The following is a 20,422-nucleotide window of genomic DNA, read 5'->3' as shown; positions in this document are numbered from 1 at the left end:
TGAAAATGTTATGTAACTTTTGGCTGCACACAACCCCCCGACTGTCATACCCAATTTTAAACTTGACACAGGCACTAATTTAAAGTTCATGGTACTTTGTGTTCAAGAATGGTTTTCGTATAAAGTAGCTAAATCAGAACTTAAATTAAGCCAGCGAACGATGGGTATTTATTTTGTTGGGAGTGGATAACATGGGCTTTGCGCTACAACAAGAAAACTGACGGCCACAGTAAAACAGTTTGAATTGACGAGTGCAAGTTTGACAAACGCTAATGTAATGAGGGCCGTGTAATAAATGACAGTTTGGGTTTCGCTCAGTATTTACAGGGAATCGAGGGATTTTTCCTGGCTCTCGTTACCATAGACAAGGAATCGTGACACGCTTCTGAGAGTGATTAAAGAAAATAGAGGCTAACACGACTACTGTTTCAGGTTACTGACGTGCGTAGGATTGTCCGAATCTGGAGGGTTTTAAACAGTAGTCATACCCTAATGTGCATTTTGTAGATCCTGGCGTACATGCCCATACAAACACAGCTGAAAGAAGGCGGCAGGACGTTAAAAGCCCAATCCCTAGATACTGAGTTTATTATTATAAACTTTGTATCAAAGAGCCAGGTCACAAACCACCCCTTCCTTGAAGCAGTCCTCCTTGCACAACCTACAGTTTAAGGTAAAGTTACTAAGCCGTGTTTTGTTCAGAAATTTTGCAATTAGCCTATTTATTCAAACGTTAATCACATAGGTATTATTTCACTTTAGGCCATTCTTAATGTAGGTATCATTTCACTTTAGGCCATTCTCAAATATTGATTTTGAAAATATTGAATGTTTTAATGCTGCTTTGAACTTTACTAACATTCGTTTCATTGTTAAATAAGTATTTTTAGAGATGTGGACCCCCACCCTTATATCCATATCCCACAATTCAGGGGACCACGGTAGGAAAATGGGGATTTTGGGTGATGGAAAATACAAAAGGAAAAAAATACAGGGACGTTAAACCCACTGATAGTTGTTATTCAGACTAAGGCAAGTTTATGGAATGTTTTTAAAGTAGTATCATGCACTAGAGGAAGAACCTGGTGCCATAGGTTACGTTAAGTTAGATGTAGTTAGGTCACAGCCTTATTATTCATTTGCAGTTCTGTATGTTAGGTTAGGTGAGGGTCCTATGCCTAGGAAAGGACCAGGCATCCTAGTTTAGGTCAGGTGGGGTATTCAAGGAGACATAGATTCACCACTTAGGTTAAGGACCAGGCCACTTGGTTAGGTTAGGCAGGGGAGTCTAGGGTTAGTTTAGGACACAGGCCCCAAGGTTAGGCTAGGTAGGAACCCTAGGGCAAGTTAAAGACCTGGCATCCTAGATTAAGTTAGGTGGGGGTCCAGGAGGGACAAAGCCATCCCAGGTGGAGTTAAATCAAGTCGATCCTTGTATGCTACTTGTTTTGTGTTTTTCTTCACCCAAAAACCAGCTTTTTCACTGTGCCCTAATTGAAGGTTATAAGAGTTGTTGGGGGGGTCCACAATCATTAAAAGTTCTCATTTGCAAACATAATGAATGTCAGGAACATTCAAAGCACTCAATAAAACATTAAAAAATCATATTTTCAAGTCCAAATACGATAATAGTTTAAAGTAAAATTTTACTTACTCATATAAGGTTAATAAATATTCCTGTCCTTATTTTACAAAGGTAGATTGTGATAGGCATACAGCATCATATGTTGGGTTAGGTGGGTTTGTAGGTCATGGTAGTGCATAAAGTACTTATTTTGGTTTTTCCCATAGAGGGTATACACCTGTATCTGGAGATGCTATCTGTATACCAGTACTACTTAGTTCGGTGGTCTTCCACCAGGGTGGCACTGCAGAGCCTTGTGGCCACCTTTAAAGGTTTGGTAACTGCGCAAATTGAACGGGGTTTAGTGTGGTTGTGAATTTTTTTTTTATTCAGAATGCTTAATGAGTAAGTGTTTAGTGAATGTTTCGTGAGTTTTTAGGGTTTAGTGAGTGTTTAGTAAGTGTTTAGTGAAGTCATTATATAGCTTTTTATATAATTCATATGCCACATAAAAAGCTATATAATGACAACAAAATATTTAGTTAACATTATACTGTATAGCTTTTTATTTGGCATTTGAATTATATTTCACTTGAACATGTTAAGTTATTCATGGGATAGGTCACTGGCAATTTAAAGGTTAGTGTTCTACATAGGAAAGCATGCAGATGTTATCCTGTGATGCACACACTGTCCACGCAATCAAAATGGCATCCTATGCTTTTACAACAGTTTTATAAGCCCTCTGTTGTTACTTTTAAGGGATACGTCGTTGTTAAAGGTTACAAATAATTTTTTTTTATAATTGCATATACTTCATGTAATCATACCAGGTATAAGTTAAGTATACCTTAGTTTTACCAGACCACTGAGCTGATTAACAGCTCTCCTAGGGCTGGCCCGAAGGGTTAGACTTATTTTACGTGGCTAAGAACCAATTGGTTACTTAGCAACGGGACCTAGAGCTTATTGTGGAATCCGAACCACATTATAGCGAGAAATTAATTTCTGTCACCAGAAATAAATTCCTCTAACTCTTCATCAGCCGGCCAGGGAATTGAACTGCGGCCCATCGAGTGACAGTCCGCAGTTCTACCGACTCACCCAACAAAGAGCTTATATAGGTATAAAGCCTCATAAGAGCACTTAGAGGAGATATGAGATGACTGGAGAAGGATTTAGGAAGAAATTCCATGAGACTGAACCAGGTTAGGGTGAGACTGCAAATCACTTTGTAGCTAGGATAAAGAAATATTTCAGCAAGTGGATTGAAATGGGTGAATGCAGAAAAGAGTTCAGCGATTTAGCAGATTTGCTCACCAAGGAACAGTTTGTCAAAACCAGTTTGACCAAGATGGCACTGTTCCCCAGGGGAACAGTACCAGAGGACATTGGTGAGAGGGTGAAGCTTGCTGAGCAGTACTAGCTTAGTGGAACAACAGAACCCAATGCAGTGGTCTAGCAGGAGTATCCAGAAACCCAAAGACTGCAAGAATGCTGAGCAGAAGCAGATGGACAGGGATCAAGGTTTTTGCTTTGTGTTTCACATGCCAGCAAACTTAGTCAGAAACTGTATGCTTGTTAGGCATAAGAACCAGCAGAAGTTTAAGCAAAAGTAGTGGAAGAACCAAGGGAGGTGACTACTATTAAGATTTGTGAAAGTGTCGATATAGCTAGGTTGGAAGACTACATAAAAAGTGGCAAGCTAAAGCTGGCAGATGGAGCTGCATTACCTGTTGTGCTAGAAACCTGCAGATCAGAGGAGCAAGGGAAGAGGCACTCTAATTTACTGGTTAGTGAAGTTTATGTAGGCAAGGAGAAAGCAACTGTGCTACAAGATAAAAGTTATTTTCAGACACATTCCAGTTATAAAGGCCCGTGAAGAAATGATTAAAGCTGAAGCTGAGATGGTTGAGAAACTTGTAGGAACAGATGACCAAAAGGACAAACCAGAAGAAAGTGAGGTAGGAATGGATCTGGAAAACAATGGTGCCAAGACAGCAGTGGTTGTGACCAGAACCCAAATCTAGCGACAGAAACTTAGCATCAAACCACTGGCAGTAGCTTCTAGCATCCACAAATAGGAGCAGAGCAGATACAAGAAGCCAAGCAGAAGGATCCCAGTTTAGCCAGGCAATGGACAAGAGCCAAAACTAACACAGAATGCAAGATCAAGGGTAAAGTAACTGAAGTTAAAGGTTATTAATGGCATACAGTATTTCATGTTCTCCAGATCAAGGTAGCTGAAGAATGCAGCAAATCCTAGGGTTGGAGATATTTTGTACCCAAGTAGTAAAGTTGGCCTGTGAGTTCATTGTCAGTGGTTATCTTGTAGTTAGAAGACTGTTGACCATAATTATAACCAGCAGTTCCCAAGATGGTTCCAGATGTCACCAGACTTTGCAGCTCCCGTGCCATTTGTCAGAAGACTACTGAGGGGATGCAGTAGCAAAATATCATTAGGGAAGATGCCATTGATACAGGAGCAATTCAAGAAAGTAGTGGGAGACCTGGACTTACATTGCCAGTGTTGGAGAGGGGCAATAGGACTTTGCTACAAGATATCCAGACAGTTGTACTCCCTAAAACAGAAACAATATGTGTAGCAGAGAAACTACTTGAAGTTTCCAGCAGAGTAGGATTCTCTAAGGAAGTTCATTGCAACTAAGTTACAGTACCAAGTTTGCTTCTGAAATGATGATGAGCCTACCGGTGAGCTCAAAGCAATTGTTCATGATGCCCTATAACCTAATAAGTAATGGCTTGGGTGAAAGGATCAACAGTGCGCTGAAGTTTATGCTGAAGACGATGTGTCAGGAGAGACCAAAGGATTGGGATTGGTATCTACCAGCAGTCATCTTTGCATATAGAGACGTACCCTAGTCAAGCACTTGATTTTCATTGTACAAACTACAGCGTGGAAGGAAAGTGAGAGGACTGATGCTCTTGATGAATCATGGACTGTGAGGATGAAGTACACGTTACCTTCCAATATGTGCTGGAACTGTTGAATCACTTGAAAGAGACCTGTTGATTGGCCAGGGAGCATTTATATGTGGCACAAGGATGCCAGAAGCATCACTACGACAAGAGGGTCACAGATAGTAAAAGGTGGGACAGAAAGTGTTACTATTATTATAATTGGAAGCAAACAAGCTGATGTTGCAGTGGATAGGGCTATTTGAAGTGGTGGGTGGGGGCATGCTGATTGTTTGAACTTCTAAGTAGATGCTTGCTGAAAACTGAAGTCTGCATTGAAACATCCTGACTGACTACAGTGGTAGGAAGTACAGTAAATGAAGCAGCAGCAATTGTCATCGATGAAGAGAGATATCTGAATGCCACTGTCATTGAGAAATAATCTGACAGGGACCAGGTTATTCCAGATGAGACTGGTTGGAACTTCAACCATGGGGAGAAGAATGTATATACCAAGATGCCACTATTCTCAGTGACCCAAGCAGGCAGCAGAAGACTCAGGCATTGTAGTTGCTAAGTGAATATTAAGGCAGCTTAACCAGCAATCCAGGAAAGAATTCATTTGGATAACATTGTCTTGAAGTGACAACTGAGCAGCCAGTCAGAGTAAAAATGTATCCTTTGCCATATGCTGTGAAGAAACTAATCTAGGAAGAGGTTGAGGTGATGCTACAAATGGGAACATTGAAAGGGTAACTTCTGCATACAGTTCACCAAAAATGATGTTGAGGAAGAAGGATGGATGAAACAGTTTCTGTGTAGATTACTCTCCGCTAAGTACCATGATCAAGTTTTACAACAAACTGATTGGAGATCCAAGGCCATGATGTAAAACTTAACAAATTTTTCTCCATAGGTAAACTTAAGCAAGGGATATTGGCAAACCCCACTGAAAGAAGCATCAAAAGTTTGTTGAAGATAATAACCTGCTGCCAGCATTACAGTCTGGATTTGATAAAGGCCTTAGTACTTGTGATGAGGGTGTAGAGGCATGCATGGTCAGTCTAGATTTTGGTGCCACCTTTGACTGTGTGAATCATGAAGCATTTATCTACAAGTCAAGATTATAGGAATTGGTAGATCTTTTATCAATGTTTTAAATAAATTTTTAATGGGCAGAACCCAAAGAGTCTGTATTGATGGCATGTATAGTAGCTTTGGTAATGTCATTTCTGGTGTTTCCCAGGGAAGTATTCTTGGACATTATCTGAACCAATGACATGTGGAGAGGTCTGGAGAACAAATGCCAGTGATGCCACTCTTCTAGCTGTTGTGCCTTCTCTGTGCCTTAGTTTGTGGTTGCAGAGTCCTTGAATAGAAATCTGACACATATTCATGTGTGGAGTAGGCACTGGGGCATGAAACTCAACCCTTCAAAAACTCAAAGTATGGAAGCTAGTTATCCAGAACACTTGCTTTTGCATCCTGATTTACATTTACGAGTAAATGGTACAGTTTTATAAGTCGGCAAGTCTTTTAAGATTTTAGCCATAACTTTCGATAAGAAACTAATTTTTGAGAAGCTTGTACATAAGATTGCTTCCATTGTTTCTAGAACAGTTGGTATCTTGCGGAAATATTTTCAGATGTTTCATGATGTTTTAACTTTTCTTCTTTGTTTGAAGTACTGTTCTCCTGTTGGTCTTTGGATACTGACTCTCATCTCAAGCTCTTTGATGGAGTTATGTCATCAGTCATGTTTATTTTGCCAACTCTTAATGTTGACTTACGACATAGACATAAAGTGTGTTCATTATATTTGTTGCATAAATTATATTACAACTACAAACATCCTCTGCACTCTTCTATACTTGACTTAGCTATTTTTGCTTGCAACACTAGACAGGCTGCTGCTGCAAAAAGTGTGTTGTTTCTTTGTGTCAGGTTTAATACTACTCAGTTTGCTAGGAGTTTGATCTTGGTTGTTACTAAAATTTGGAATGGTTGCTTAGTGTAGTTTTGGAATCTTCTGATCCCCAAATATTTAAGCAAGGAACAAATTCATTCCTGCTCTCTGCTTGATGTCTCCTGAATTTCAGGTGTATCAGTTTTATTTTCTATTTCCTCATATTCATATATGAAATTTACCAAGCAATTACATAGTTATAGTTTCTACTTTAAACAGCAGCTTAAGAATTGAAAATTCGCTGTAGTGCTCTTTTGTTTTGGTGCAGTAAGTGCCCCGCCCACTTTCGGGGAAGAATAGGTACAATGCAGTTCAGTTCGCGCTGTAGCTCCCGACATCCCATTGGTGCCCAGCTCTCCAGCATTGGGATACGAGTCTGAGGCTTCAGATTCAGACATCCCTATTGCTGCAGGTCAACCTGTTTCGGCGCCTTCTGTGTCACAGATCCCCAAGGCTGTATCCTCTTCACCTGTAGCTGATTGCATGAAGTCTGCAAGTACATCAGCACCCCAAGACTCTTCTTTGCTTCTCATTCACCAACGTCCTGGAACTGGTGAAGAAACCCTCGTCTTCAAAACCAGAGGAACTGCAGCAGGATATGGCATTTTCCACTGTATCTTCAGCAGAGGCTATCTCGTCCAAGGAAGTGTTGTTGGGGATCGACCCTTGGCTGTCTGAGAAGAGGGAGTTGGGCAAAGCTGTATTTTGTTCTCTTCCTTCTCGGCTTTTCAAAAGGAGGTATGTATTCTGTACAAAAGTATTCAAGATCATCAGTGTCCTTGACTGGACGGTGGGTGCGTTAACCAAGAAAATTGAGGATTGTTCTTCCCTACAATAGAACTTTGCAGCAGACTGGCTCAGAGTCCTGTCGTGTGCGGGCAAGGGATTCGAGATGGGGCACAGGGGATAGCTGCTCTTTTTTCGTCATGTATGCTGAAGAAAAGAGACGTGATGTTCTTTCACCACTAAAGTAGTGACACTGTCCCAAAGATTTGCTCTTCTTTTCGCTCCCCTGGACAGTACCAGTCCTTTTCCTCGAGCGACATTAAGAGCGGGTAGCTATGGAATTGCAAAGGCTACTCATGACTTGCTTGCACAGTCATTTAAGTGAACGATGGAGTCTAACTGAACACCTGCTGTTTCATTTAATCCTCGGCCTTTCTCTCCTCTCCAGCCACGGCCCTTTCGAGGTAACAGAGGAAGAGCTTCCTCACGCCCATGCATGAATCCCAGATCAGTTCGCCCTATCAGCAAGAAGGCCTCTTCTAGACCAGTCTTCAGCAAGTAAGACTTTGGTCCTCTGTCTACCTGTGGACACCAGACTCCCACACTTTTGGGGACAGCGGGAGGCCAGATCGATAGAACCATGGGTACTATGGGTTCTCAAGGAAGGATATGCGATTCCCTTCAAAGATAGTCTACCTTTGTTACCTGTGCCCATCGTCTTAAAGGTGCACTCGGTAGGCTCCGAGAGATTTTCGGCCCTCTTAAAGGTAGTCACAGCTCTTCTCCACAAGAGAGCTATAGAGGAGGTAGAAAACTTGTCATCGGAGGGGTTTTGCAACTGCCTCTTTGTAGTCCCCAAAACCTCCAGGCATTGGAGACTGGTCCTGGATGTAAGAGGTCTGACCTTCTTCGTCCAAACCACGAAGTTCAGGATGCAGACGAAGAGCTCACTTCTCACTGCAATTTCCCAGAGACATGAGAGATGCTTACTTTCATACCCAATACACCGGGATTCCAGGAAATTCTTGAGATTCGTCTTGCAGGGCAAAGTTTTCCAATTTTGGGGTCTATGCTTCGGGTTGTCAACAGCCCCTCAAGTCTTCACCAGGGCTAATGGATGTGAAAGTTTGTGTATATCTGGATGACTGGCTCCTACAATCATCATCCCAATTGACGTGAAAGTTTGTGTATATCTGGATGACTGGCTCCTATGATCATCATCCCAGAAGTGCACAGAGGACCTTCTCAAAACCCTACAATTAACCCAGGAGTTGGGCATTTTAATCAACCAGGAAAAGTCCCAACTAGTCCCTTCTCAGACGATAGTCTATTTGGGGATGAAGATAGACTCTTGGGCTTTTCAGGTTTTTCCATCAGAGAAGAGAATACAATCATGCACCCGAAAATTCCGTCATTTTCTGAATCTTCAGACCTGCTTGGCCAACGACTGGATGAGCCTGCTAGGGACTCTCTCCTCCAAAGAGATGTTTGTTCCTTTGGGGATACTGCATGCAAGGCCTTTGCAGTTTGTTTTGAAGGCCAGTTGGAACAAGAACATTCTTCCAGAGTCCTTTGTATTCCCCATCACACAGGAAATAAAAGATCTTCAGTGGTGGCTCATAGAAGGAAGGTTCCACTGAGGAAAGTCCCTATCTCATCCGAACCCGAACCTCTCATTGTTTTCCAATGCAGCGGACCTAGATTGGGGAACAACACTAGGACGATTGGAAGTGTCAAGAAAGTGGTCCCTTCAAGAGAGGAAACTGCACCGACCTGTGGAAACGGTTGGGAACACCATGGATAGACTGGTTTACAATGTCCAGGAACCATCGCCTCCCCCGTATTGCTCTCCGGCGCTGGACCCTCAGGCTTGGATAACGGATGCAATACTTCAGGATTGGTCACACTTGGAAATGTATGCCTTCCCTCCATTCAGTCTAGTAAGAGACTTGATCAACAAAATCAAGATTTCTCACCATGCATCAATGATCCTAGTAGCTCCTTTTTGGCTTCGGAGTGGTTTCCAGACCCTCTAGAACTTCTGTTGGACTTTCTGCGGCTCCTCCCACAGAGGAAAGATCTTCTCGGACAACTTCACTTCAACAGATATCATAAGGTTTGTCCACTCTCGCTCTGACAGGCTTTAAACTGTCAGGAAGCTTGTTAGAGCAAAAGAATTTTCAAGAGAAGTTGCGAATGCTATTGCAAAATGTAGGCGCGACTCTTCTTCAAAGGTCTACCAGGCTAAGAGGGCAGTTTTTAGGAGATGGTGGAAAGAACATAGCATCTCTTCTTCTTCTACCTCTGTAGCCCAGCTAGCTGAATTTTTACTTTACCGAAGATCTTCGACAGGCCTTTTGACGTCTGCGATGAAGGGTTACAGATCCATACTGAACTCAGTATTCAAGCATAGTGGTGTGAACATTTCCTCAGACCCGGACATTTCAAACTTAGTCAAGTCTTTTGACACCAGGAAATGGGAGTCTCAGAAGCCAGTGTCTTGGAATCTAGACTTAGTCCTACACTGGTTGTCAGGCCCTCCTCCTGAACCTATGCAGATGCCCTCCTTGAGGGATCTGTCTAGAAAGACACTTTTCTTAATTGCTTTAGCCACAGTGAAAAGAGTCAGCGAGTTGCAAGCCCTGGACAAACAAGTTGGTTTTTCGCAAGAGACAGCTATTTGCTTATATATTTTAGGCTTCTTAGGCAAAAACAAGTACCCGTATAACCCTTGGCCTCATTCTTTTTCCATCCAGAGTCTTGCAGAACTGGTAGGACCATCGGAACAAGAGAGAGTATCATGCCCAGTGAGAGCATTAAGATTTTACATTGAGACCCAAGAATATCAGAGGGGATTTTCGTAACCTCTGGTGTTCTGTCAAGAACCCATTATGTCCTCTCTCCAAGAATGCTATCTCTTTCTTTTTGAGAGACATTATTGTAGAGTCTCACTTGGGAATTCAGGAGAACAATTTACCATTGTTAAAGGTAAAAGCACATGAGGTATGGGCAGTAGCCACTTCGTTGGCTTTTTAACACAATCTCTCTATAGCTACCATAATCCAATCGACTTATTGGAAGTGTCGCTCGGTCTTCGCCAGCTATTATCTATGTGGCATTGAAACTGTGTTCAAGGACTACATTACACTGGGTCCGTTCTCCACGGCTGGCGTAGCACTAGGGAATGAGGGGTAGGAGTGATCCTCCTATTTCTCTGTCCCCTAGCCTTGATTAAAGTTGTTGAGTTTTTGGGCAGCCGGGGGTACCTAGTACCTGGAATACCCTCCAGTCTTCATTTTTAATGAATGGGTAATATATGTTTTTTAAATGGTATGCAGGTAATATAGTTTTATGGTCGTGTATTAGTCGATGTCTATTTTGTGCCCAGGGCAAGGGCAATTGTTTTGTTTAAGCTTTGTCGAGTCATAGAAGCACTCCCTGACCACAAAGCTCCCACTGAAGTAGGGGCAGTCCTGACACTACCAGTAATGTCCCTACAGGTCAAGATGAGCAACGACCAAGAGTCAGTATCTTCCTGCTCTTGCTATCTCCCCAGGTAAGGTTACAACAAGCATTACCACAATGCTAGCTTTTCTTTTCTATTTCAAATACATTCCTTTATAATGTTTTTGAGTAGAACATGTCCATTCTTCCCACCTCCTATCAATTTGGGATTCAGCTATGTAATTACTTGGTAAGTTTCGTATATAAAAATGACATTTTTATAATACAATAAGGTTTTATATATACTTACCAAGTAATTACATGAACAGAGCCCGATCTTCTTCCCGGCACGTGGACATAGGGCATAAATGAACTGTGCTCTTCACTTCAGTTACGTTGTACCTATTCTTCCCCGAAAGTGGGCGGGGCATTTACTTGCACCAAAACAAAAGAGCGCTACCGCGAATTTTCAGTTCTTAAGCTGCCATTTAAAGTAGAAACTATAGCTATGTACTTACTTGGTAAGTATATATAAAACCTTATTTTATTATAAAAATGTCATATTTACTCAGTTATCATCTTTTCATATACCTTGTCTCTTTCTGCAGGCTGATTTTTCTTGGGAGACCTCTTTGGTGTATAGCATGTTGAATCTTTCCATAAGGATTTGTAGCTAAAGTTGAAAGAAAAAAGGAAGAAAGAAATAAAATGACAGCTTTCAAAATTTTTAGTGGCTGTTACCAGTTTAATAGGATCTGTTGCAATAGAGTGATGAGGAATATATATTAGCTGGAGCTATGAACACAGATCATTTTGTGGACGATATGTAAATTTATATAGCATCATGGCAAGAACACACTGAGGAACTCAAGAACCTACTCCAGAGAGCGAGGGAAGCCTTATTATACTACCTTCCAAGAGTTACATCATGCATAGTGAAATGGAATTCCTTGGACACAAGGTCAACTGTAATAAGATCTCCACAGATGAAGTGAAACCGGTTGGATGAAGAATGACCAATACACAAGTGGAGTCATTCCTAGGATTGACAGACTATAGTACAGGAAGTTTGTGAACAACTATGCAAGTCTTGGAACATCTTTGACCAACCTGGAGAAGAAGGGGAAAACCAAACAAGTTGGAGTGGAAGGGACTTCAGCAAAAGGCATTTTCATGAACTGAAGCAGACTTCAGGAAATACACCGTTCTCATGAGTACCAGACATCAAAACGACTATCATCATGATGGATGAAGTGTTTGAAACATACTTCTGCAAGAGTTTGCAGAGGGTATACTTCCAATTGCTTATGGAAGCAGGAAAATCGAAAAGAACGAGAGTAACTACTGCAAGACTGAAAGGTGATGCCTAGCAATAATACAGGCGTATTTGCAATTAGAGATTTCATCTGTACCTGTATGGGGTAAAATTCATTACAGACAGACTGCAAGCCACTTGCTTACATCCAGATATAGCTAAGCAAGATTGAAACAGTAGAGCTGCAAGGCGAGTGCAGATTACCTGAGCAGACTGAATTGAAACAAGAATTGATATAATTTTTATTCAGTGGGGGCGTGTGTTACCAAAGTGTAAATTGAAAGCTGGATTATTTATATTTTTTTTTTCCCTATCATGGTTTCTATGTGTAAGTTTTGAGAAGAAATGAACTCTCGTTTTACTCCCAATGTTCTGGAATTTGAGTTAAATATATTAACTTCATATGAATGCTTGTTATTTAGAAAATATTGATATAGTAAGGTGTTAGTGAGATTTTGGTATTTTTTGTGTGTTTCAAAGTTTGTTAGTATGATTTTTTTAAGACGTTTTACATAATCTGTTTGAGATATTTCCTGGTTGAAATTACCAAGATTAGGTAAAGTCTACTCTGTGTGTGTGTGTGTGTGTGTGTGTGTGTGTGTGTGTGTGTGTGTGTGTGTATGTATGCCAGAGTTTTCAAGAACATGTAAGTAGCAGCATGTGGTTGGGAAAGCGGACGAAGCAGGATAAGACAAGACCAGAAGAGCAAGACGAGATACGAAGGCAAGGCAAATCTCAAAGTCTCCAGTCGTCTCACGTCAATACGGTGCTTTCAGTCCAACAAATATTTTAGTGTTTACTTCAAGAGAGAGGCCATTCGAAGGACAATGCCTGACTACTACAACAAAGAGTACGATCAGCCAGAAGCTATCGTTTCCTCCTGGGATATGTCATTTAATCACAATAGGTATAAAGGCATCGGCCATCTCTCCTAATGGACCTTACCCAAGTCGCCAAAGCCCTCAAGAGAAAAGTAAGCAAGACACTCTCAGCTTCTGTGGAGTTTGTTGTCTTTTGTCTTGTTCACTTTCATATCCGCTATCTCTACCAGAATCCAAGGACTATGATATCTTTGGCATCTCTAATTGGTACGTTATGGATCTGTTTTAGTTTTAGTTTTCTGTAAAAGGAAACAATTGTGCCGGCTTTGTCTGTCCGTCCACCCTCAGATCTTAAAAACGACTGAGGGTAGAGGGCTGCAAATTGATGTGTTGATCATCCACCCTCCAGTCATCAAATATACCAAATTGCACCCCTGTAGCCTCAGTAGTTTTTATTTTATTTAAGGTTAAATTATTATCGTCGTGTCCGTTAATGGTATCTCAGCCGTCTGTCTAATTACCCTTCGTAAATAAGTCTTTATGAACATCCTTTCATATTCCTTTACAGAGAAATTTTAAGTTTATAAGTAGTGCCTTGATCTTCTCATCATGTTTGTCTTGCCTTCAATTTCTATTCTAAAAATTTTTTTAGACGTCCAACTATGTCGTAAGGAGGTGATTCTGCCCTTCTCACCAAGGGTATCTCTGCAAAACAACAAGGCTTTTGGCATGTTAAATGGAATTATCTTCGGTTACCTGGAGAGTCCAGTGAGAATGTTTGGTCCTTCAGTATTTCTCTTGTTCTTTTTTTTAATGCTGATAGTAGAGCTTGTATTATATCTCCGGGTTTCATCCATTTCCCATGGATTTTTGACATTTTGCTCGTTATGCACAGAAAAGAATTGAAACAAAGGAAATCTACCTCACGGGGAATTACAATAAGGAAATATTTAAACAGACTGTCTCTTTTGAGTAGTTTGTTTCATAATTAAGTAACTAGAAACAGTCCATTTAATATTGCATCCGTAACTCTACTGCAGATGTAGACACAGACTTAGTGCTCGTGTGTTTAATGTAATTTCTATCTTTTAAGCAGAAAACAAATACAAACCCAGGGTCAAAAAGTTTGGGGTCAAGGTCTTCTGAAAGAGTTGGACGCTTGAACTTGATTTGTCGCCAGTACAGTTTCCAAATCTTTTTCAGTTAATTCTTATCTCGCGGAATTGATTACATTTACATATGCTTTAGCTCTAATCCTGTGAAAATATGAAGGAAGCGTTACAGCAGTAATTGATATCCGTTTGTAATGTTGCCATTTTTAAAATATTGACTAATGATACCGTTACCAGTGATATGTCTACTTTTTAAACGAATAACGTTCCTTGTCATCACCCACGCTACACAGAAAAGATCAAGCCCAAAATGCAGACATGTGACTTGAAGACACGCCCATTTCTCCTCGTTTCCTCTCGTACTGTGTCTGAACCGGCATGATGATTCAGTCCGCTTACCCTAGTCTCATAACCATCCAGCATTTTAAAACTACCCAGTAAGCTTTTGCAGAAACAAAACGCCGGTCATGGCCAGTAGAAGGGACACACACAGCAGACAAGAGTAGCCTCCATGCCAGACAGTCAGTCTCTCTCTCTCTCTCTCTCTCTCTCTCTCTCTCTCTCTCTCTGACCGCCTCACTTTATTGATCACACCGCTGCAGCAGCAGCAGCACCACCGCCACCATCAGCTGCGACGGCAGTAGACACGGCACCAACCCCATCATGACTACGCAGAATGGTTCCTCTATTTTCGTAGGTCACGAAACAACATCGTCGGTCCTTCAGGAAGGATGTTTCAGCTTTGGGAATTTCAAATTCTCTCTCTCTCTCTCTCTCTCTCTCTCTCTCTCTCTCTCTCTCTCTCTCTCTCTCTCTCTCTCTCTCTTGGAAAATCAACATTTTATGAGTCACCCGCCAAGCATCCTCTCAAAAGATAGACTTTCTGTCTTTCTCTTCCTGCCTGAAAAACAGGAAGACAGAATCAACATTTTCTGCGTTTCAGGGATCATTTTTTTAAAATTGCATATATCTGTTTATAGGAGAAAGAAAAAATCGACATTGTGTGAGTCACACTTCAAGCATCATTTGCAAAAATAATTTCTCTCTCTCTCTCTCTCTCTCTCTCTCTCTCTCTCTCTCTCTCTCTCTCTCTCTCTCTCTCTCTCTCTCTCTCTCTCTTAAAATCAACACTATGAGTCATTATCAAGCATCCTTTCAAAAGATTGACTTTCTCTTTCTCTTTTTGCTTAAAAAAAAAAAAACATAAGCCGAAATCAACATTTTGTGCGTTTTAAGAATCATTTAAAGAAGGCTCCATATATTTGTTTACAAGAGAAAAGAAAAATCGCCCTTTAGTGAGTCACACTTCAAGCATCAGTTGCAAAAAAATTCTCTCTCTCTCTCTCTCTCTCTCTCTCTCTCTCTCTCTCTCTCTCTCTCTCTCTCTCTCTCTCTCTCTCTCTCTCTGGAAAAGCCATTCAAGCTCCCGTTATTTTTCGGTGAAAGACCTCTATTCATTTTCCCAAGAGATGATATGGAGATGGAACAATTAGCTCCCGTTCGTTTTTTATCCTCACTGTGTACATTCCTCCGAATATAATTATCAAAACATGGGGAAGAGGAATTTTATTGACAGCATACTCCTGTAACCTTAATTTTGTATGGGCCTAAGAGAAAAATAATTCCGGATTTTTATTACTTTTCCAGTTTCTTAAAAGGGACATGGAAGGATAAAATGCCCACTTTAGTTGTTTATCCCTTTCTTTTGCATTCCACTGAAACATTTTTCAGTGTTTTGGAACGGCTTAAAGGTCAAGCAACGAGACTCTGAGAAATGCAAGTGGTTTATTAATATCTTCCATTATGATCATTATACCTGTCCTCAAAGCCGTTATTGATTTCCTAACGGTTATCTTCATCTGAGTGAATCATTATTATCTTAATTATCTTCATTATCGACTGAGTGGTGATAGAAAGATAATCACAATTGAACGAATTATGAAGACATCAGACAATCCAGAAGTGGAAAGATCCCGCAGGGGCCTTGGAAGAAGGGCAAATAGCATTTGAGGAATCTTTGACCAGTATGTGAGTGCTTAGAATCCGGAATCGCCTTTGTCGAGCATGGTTAGTGCTGTCCGCCTGAGTGCAGATGTGGTCTTGGGGTCTTTCCACACGAGGCAAGGCATCTTCACCCTTATGCCCTTTATTCGCCTTCCCCCGTTTGCGAATAATTTTGAAGACACAAATTATTCACTATTTTTACCTTTTTAGAGGGTCATTAATGATCATCACAACTGTTTCCGAGGTCACTGGAACATAAATTACTTTTTTTGGGTGTCATGAAACTGGCAATACTATAGAAGGCATACAAGAGATTAGGTCTAGATGCGAAGACTGATTTGGTACTTCGGGATCTAGAACAAAATAATTTGGATACAGAGTCATTCTAATTAATGTGTCATGAAATTAGAAATACAAAGAATTTCAGCCATAGTTTGAATTCTGCCCCAGATAGCCAACAAATTTCCGACTAAACCAGTGGAAGAGATTAGGCACCTCAAACAATAAATTAACTTCTGTTCACCTGATACCTCCCCCCAGAGAAAAAATCAGTTTTATTCGAAAACCTCTTTTGGGATGGTAAAATTTGCTGGATCAGACTATCGGTTTTGTTCTCTTATTATTTCTTGAGTTTATCTAACATCTCCGCGTCTTTGTATTTACAGTTGCAAGAAGGTAAACCGTATTTGAAATTAATTCCAGTGATACTGATGACCTGGCCCAAAGCAGGCCCTAATTCTGGTCATATTCACTTCTCAGTTATTGTAAAATATTATTAGTTCTTATAATATATATATATATATATATATATATATATATATATATATATATATATATATATATATATATATATATATATATATACATGATTTTGTAGTTGTTTTTATTCATTTTATATTTCATATGATTTTTTTTTATTTTCATTTAGCCTTCATTTTTTGTTAATTTTTTGTTTTTTTGTTTATTTTTCTTATATTTTTTTTATTTATAGGGTCGTTCTAAAGAAATCCCAAAACAACAGTCACTACTACGTCCATTCCATAAATACTGGACGAAAGATAAATTTAAACCCCTGTGCAGTAACCCTGCATATTGCTCACGCATTGACCTTTCCTCACCATACACACAATGGTAAGGTATTTTACTAATCTTGCAGTATTTTGCGCTCGTACTATTTAGTGTACTGTTTTAATGTACTAGTAACTTTAATTCTGTCACCCGTACCACCACATCCTGCCAATAATTTTCGGTTTCCGTCTTAATCTTCCTCTCTTAACATGTAATTGACCTCTTTTCTCTAGTCGTTCGTCTTCCATTCTTTCCACGTGGCCAGCTTAAATCTAATCCATCTTTCTCTTTATGCTAACCTCTTTACTGCATCTAAGTGTGTCCACTTTTTTTCAGTATCCCAGCCCTTTTTTATATTTCACATATGCTGCAGCTTTGACCAGCTCTCTCATTCTCATTCAGTATCCACCCGTCACTCAAATGATGGACATTGGCTTGATAATCCACTCACAGAAATTCCTCCCTTGCCGTATCTGATCGGTAACTTATTTTTTCCCTCATCCTATCATCATCTGGCATCTCTACTTCCAAATGACTATTCAAACCAACGACATCCATTCTTCAACCATCCACACTGAATTTCCACAGCTTCTCTTGACTATCAGGAAATATGAGCCATTCCAGACTCCATTCATGGTAGATAATTGATTTCGATGAAAGCGTTGCTTAACAGGTGAGTCCCAAAAGGGGAGATGAAAGAGAGAAGACAAGAGGTGACGTTCGCCACTAAAGTTGGTTCAGTGGACGCGAATATCTTGGTAATCAATGCTGAAAGACATTTCGGGGCTGGAGCCAATACTTATAGCTTATGCCTAACCTCCCGTCAGCAGATGCCCTCTTTAACCCGGTTATTCCTGATTTCTCCTTTACCAGGGTCAAAAGTCTGCAGTTTCTAGTATCGGCTAGCTAATAAAATTTTCAAGTGAAAAGTACAATTAAACCGTTTTTGCAGAAAAAAGGGTGAGGACTATATAAGTATTACGGTAACAGTCAGGACAGAATGAAATCATGGAAATGGAATGACTAACATGTTAAAGTACCGCGTAAAGTATGTGGCCATTCTGTACCTCGATATATAGAAAAGTAGACGTCCGTGAAGGAGATAGAACGTGATAACAGAAGGCGACAAAAGAAAAAGGCGTTTTGCAGGTGGAACGAAACTTGCCACAAACAGCAGCTTCTGTCCGAAATTGTGTACATCGCACGAACAAGACTAATTACAAGACTTCACATAAAGAAAGCGCTAGCGATAGTGTTAATTGATAGGCCCCGTAAAATAAAAAAAGAAAAAAAGCAGTCTTTGGATCCGTCATGTGAATGCCGCAAAGAGCTCGGTTAATAAAAGAACGAAAGCATGTGCATGACTGCCTTGCTTTGTCATTATTCTCCAAGACGACATGCAGAGCTCTCTCTCTCTCTCTCTCTCTCTCTCTCTCTCTCTCTCTCTCTCTCTCTCTCTCTTTTATTCCAGCCACTCGCTCAAAACAGACCCATGGATCATGGATGTCAGTATCCGCATGACTGCCTCCATGGGAAGGTAAAGCGTGCCTGGAGGAAACCGGCGCGCGTGCCCTTGCCTCTTTGTCACGTGTTATTGACATGCAACGCCGGTATACACTCGCACAAAAAAAGAGGGGAGCTTTCCCCTCGTCCAGCTCTCATTAGTAAGATCATTAGCATAACATTCTACGTTTACCTTTTAATTTCCTTTTATTTTCCCACTGGCCTCGCTCGTGGGAAATGATCGATGCTGCCTGTCATTTTTTGCCCCTAATGGTAATTTTTGTACTTGGTGTAGCACTCGTATATACCAGACTCCATTAGTTACACGCTTTTACTGCTTCATCTATTAGCATAGAATTTTTGATGAGTCGGAGAATACTCTAATGTTTACAAGTTTCTTTGCTGCGAAGTGACATTAGTCATAAATATAGTTCTTGATCATCAACAGAGTAAACATCTGCGCTTTCTTTAAGGCGCATGGATTATCAAATGGGGGGGGGAGAGGTGATGGTCAGTACTTAGGGCGCGTGCATAGTCGTTATCCTTTCGTCCTTCATATTAATAAGCACGTTTTCGGTTTTTATCTTATATACAACTTACGTCTCTGGAGGAGAGAGAACACTAATGCATATAGAGGCCAAATTATGTGCATCGCTTCCATCACGCACAAGTAGTCGGTTGCTTTACTCCGTCTTTTCGTGCATTTTCTTGAGTTATGAATATCACAATCGATTGCATTGCCACGAAAATAACCCCTCGATATCTTCTGCCTCCGGGCGCCTCGAATACTGAAAGGTTATCCATTAGTAGAACAAATGTTAAAGCTGTTCTGAAATGAGATAAAATTAATTGCTATATTGCCAGCAAACTGCTGTATATTAAGTTTTGTATTCATGCGTGATTATCTGCCCAAAATACTGCATTATACTATGCAAAATGTTTATGGTTTGGTAATCAATTTAGCAGTGTTTTAGAAGAAACCAATACCTACACTGAAAATAATGAAAATGTCTCGGATTCGTGCACAAATTCAACTCTGTTTCCTCCTAACGATCGATATAGTGTTATCAAAATGACAGACGTATCTGTATTATGTCGGGGTGGTCAGCCAAAGTAGATTATTTTAAATAAGCAAGAACACTGCAGTGTTATGCGATAGCCCGGGTTTTTTCCACTTGATCTGCAAGAGGTTCCTAAGCATACACAGAATGTATGTAAATGAAATACTTTCCCAGATCGGTGAGTCTTGGCCAAGGGCTAATATATATGGTGCTTTATCAAAGCACCATGCATATTAGAAATCATTAATGTTCTTTTATTGTATACATTGTCATTCCTTTGTTGATACTCATTAATCCATGTTGACTGAACCTGAAGAGGGGTTAGTAATAGAATCAACCTCTCTCTCTCTCTCTCTCTCTCTCTCTCTCTCTCTCTCTCTCTCTCTCTCTCTCTCTCTCTCTCTCTCAAATTTGACTTTATCCCATAGTAAACTTATGATAGAATATGGAGCCTTCGTGTGAACTAGATTTGAAAGGTTACGGAAAAGAAATGGACACGATGTGTACCATTCAGCTGTGAGGCTACAGAAATTTATAACAGTGATATTTCATCATTGTTTTGGCAATTAAAGGATGAGTGTGACTGTAACTTCCATCATTTTCTCTCGGTTGAGTGCGAATGCAACTCTCATCCCGATAAAGTATGGGCCACGTTAGAAAACGTCTATTTTTTTATGATTGTCACCCGATTAAATAAAACCAGCTCTACGTGTCATCTAAATGATCCCCTTTGGCTAAATGTGAAAGGTTTTCATGCGTGAGGGGACATATGCTGAAAGGCTAAACCCTGTCCATCAGTCCAATGCAGAGACGACATTTTGGCAGAAGTGACAGATCTCTCTAGAAAGGTGCATAGAAGCGCATTGCTATTTCAACTAGGAATTTTAAAACACCTTTTATCTCTGTCGTTCTCACGGGA

At 40.4% G+C, this 20,422-nt stretch overlaps 1 long non-coding RNA gene across 1 annotated transcript in view; it reads left to right on the top strand.

The window, feature by feature from the left end:
* Positions 1–199: 199 nt before the first annotated feature.
* Positions 200–20,422, top strand: part of LOC136843157 (uncharacterized) — a 61,929-nt gene continuing 41,706 nt past the window's right edge. Inside the window, exon 1 of the long non-coding RNA XR_010854470.1 lies at positions 200–673. This is a non-coding gene — a long non-coding RNA (uncharacterized lncRNA). The remainder of the gene's footprint in view (positions 674–20,422) is intronic.

The sequence above is a fragment of the Macrobrachium rosenbergii genome, chromosome 11, assembly GCF_040412425.1.
Source record: "Macrobrachium rosenbergii isolate ZJJX-2024 chromosome 11, ASM4041242v1, whole genome shotgun sequence".
Lineage (NCBI taxonomy): Eukaryota > Metazoa > Arthropoda > Malacostraca > Decapoda > Palaemonidae > Macrobrachium > Macrobrachium rosenbergii.
Note: the sequence above shows the minus strand (reverse complement) of the source record. Positions and strands in the feature narration are given on the sequence as shown.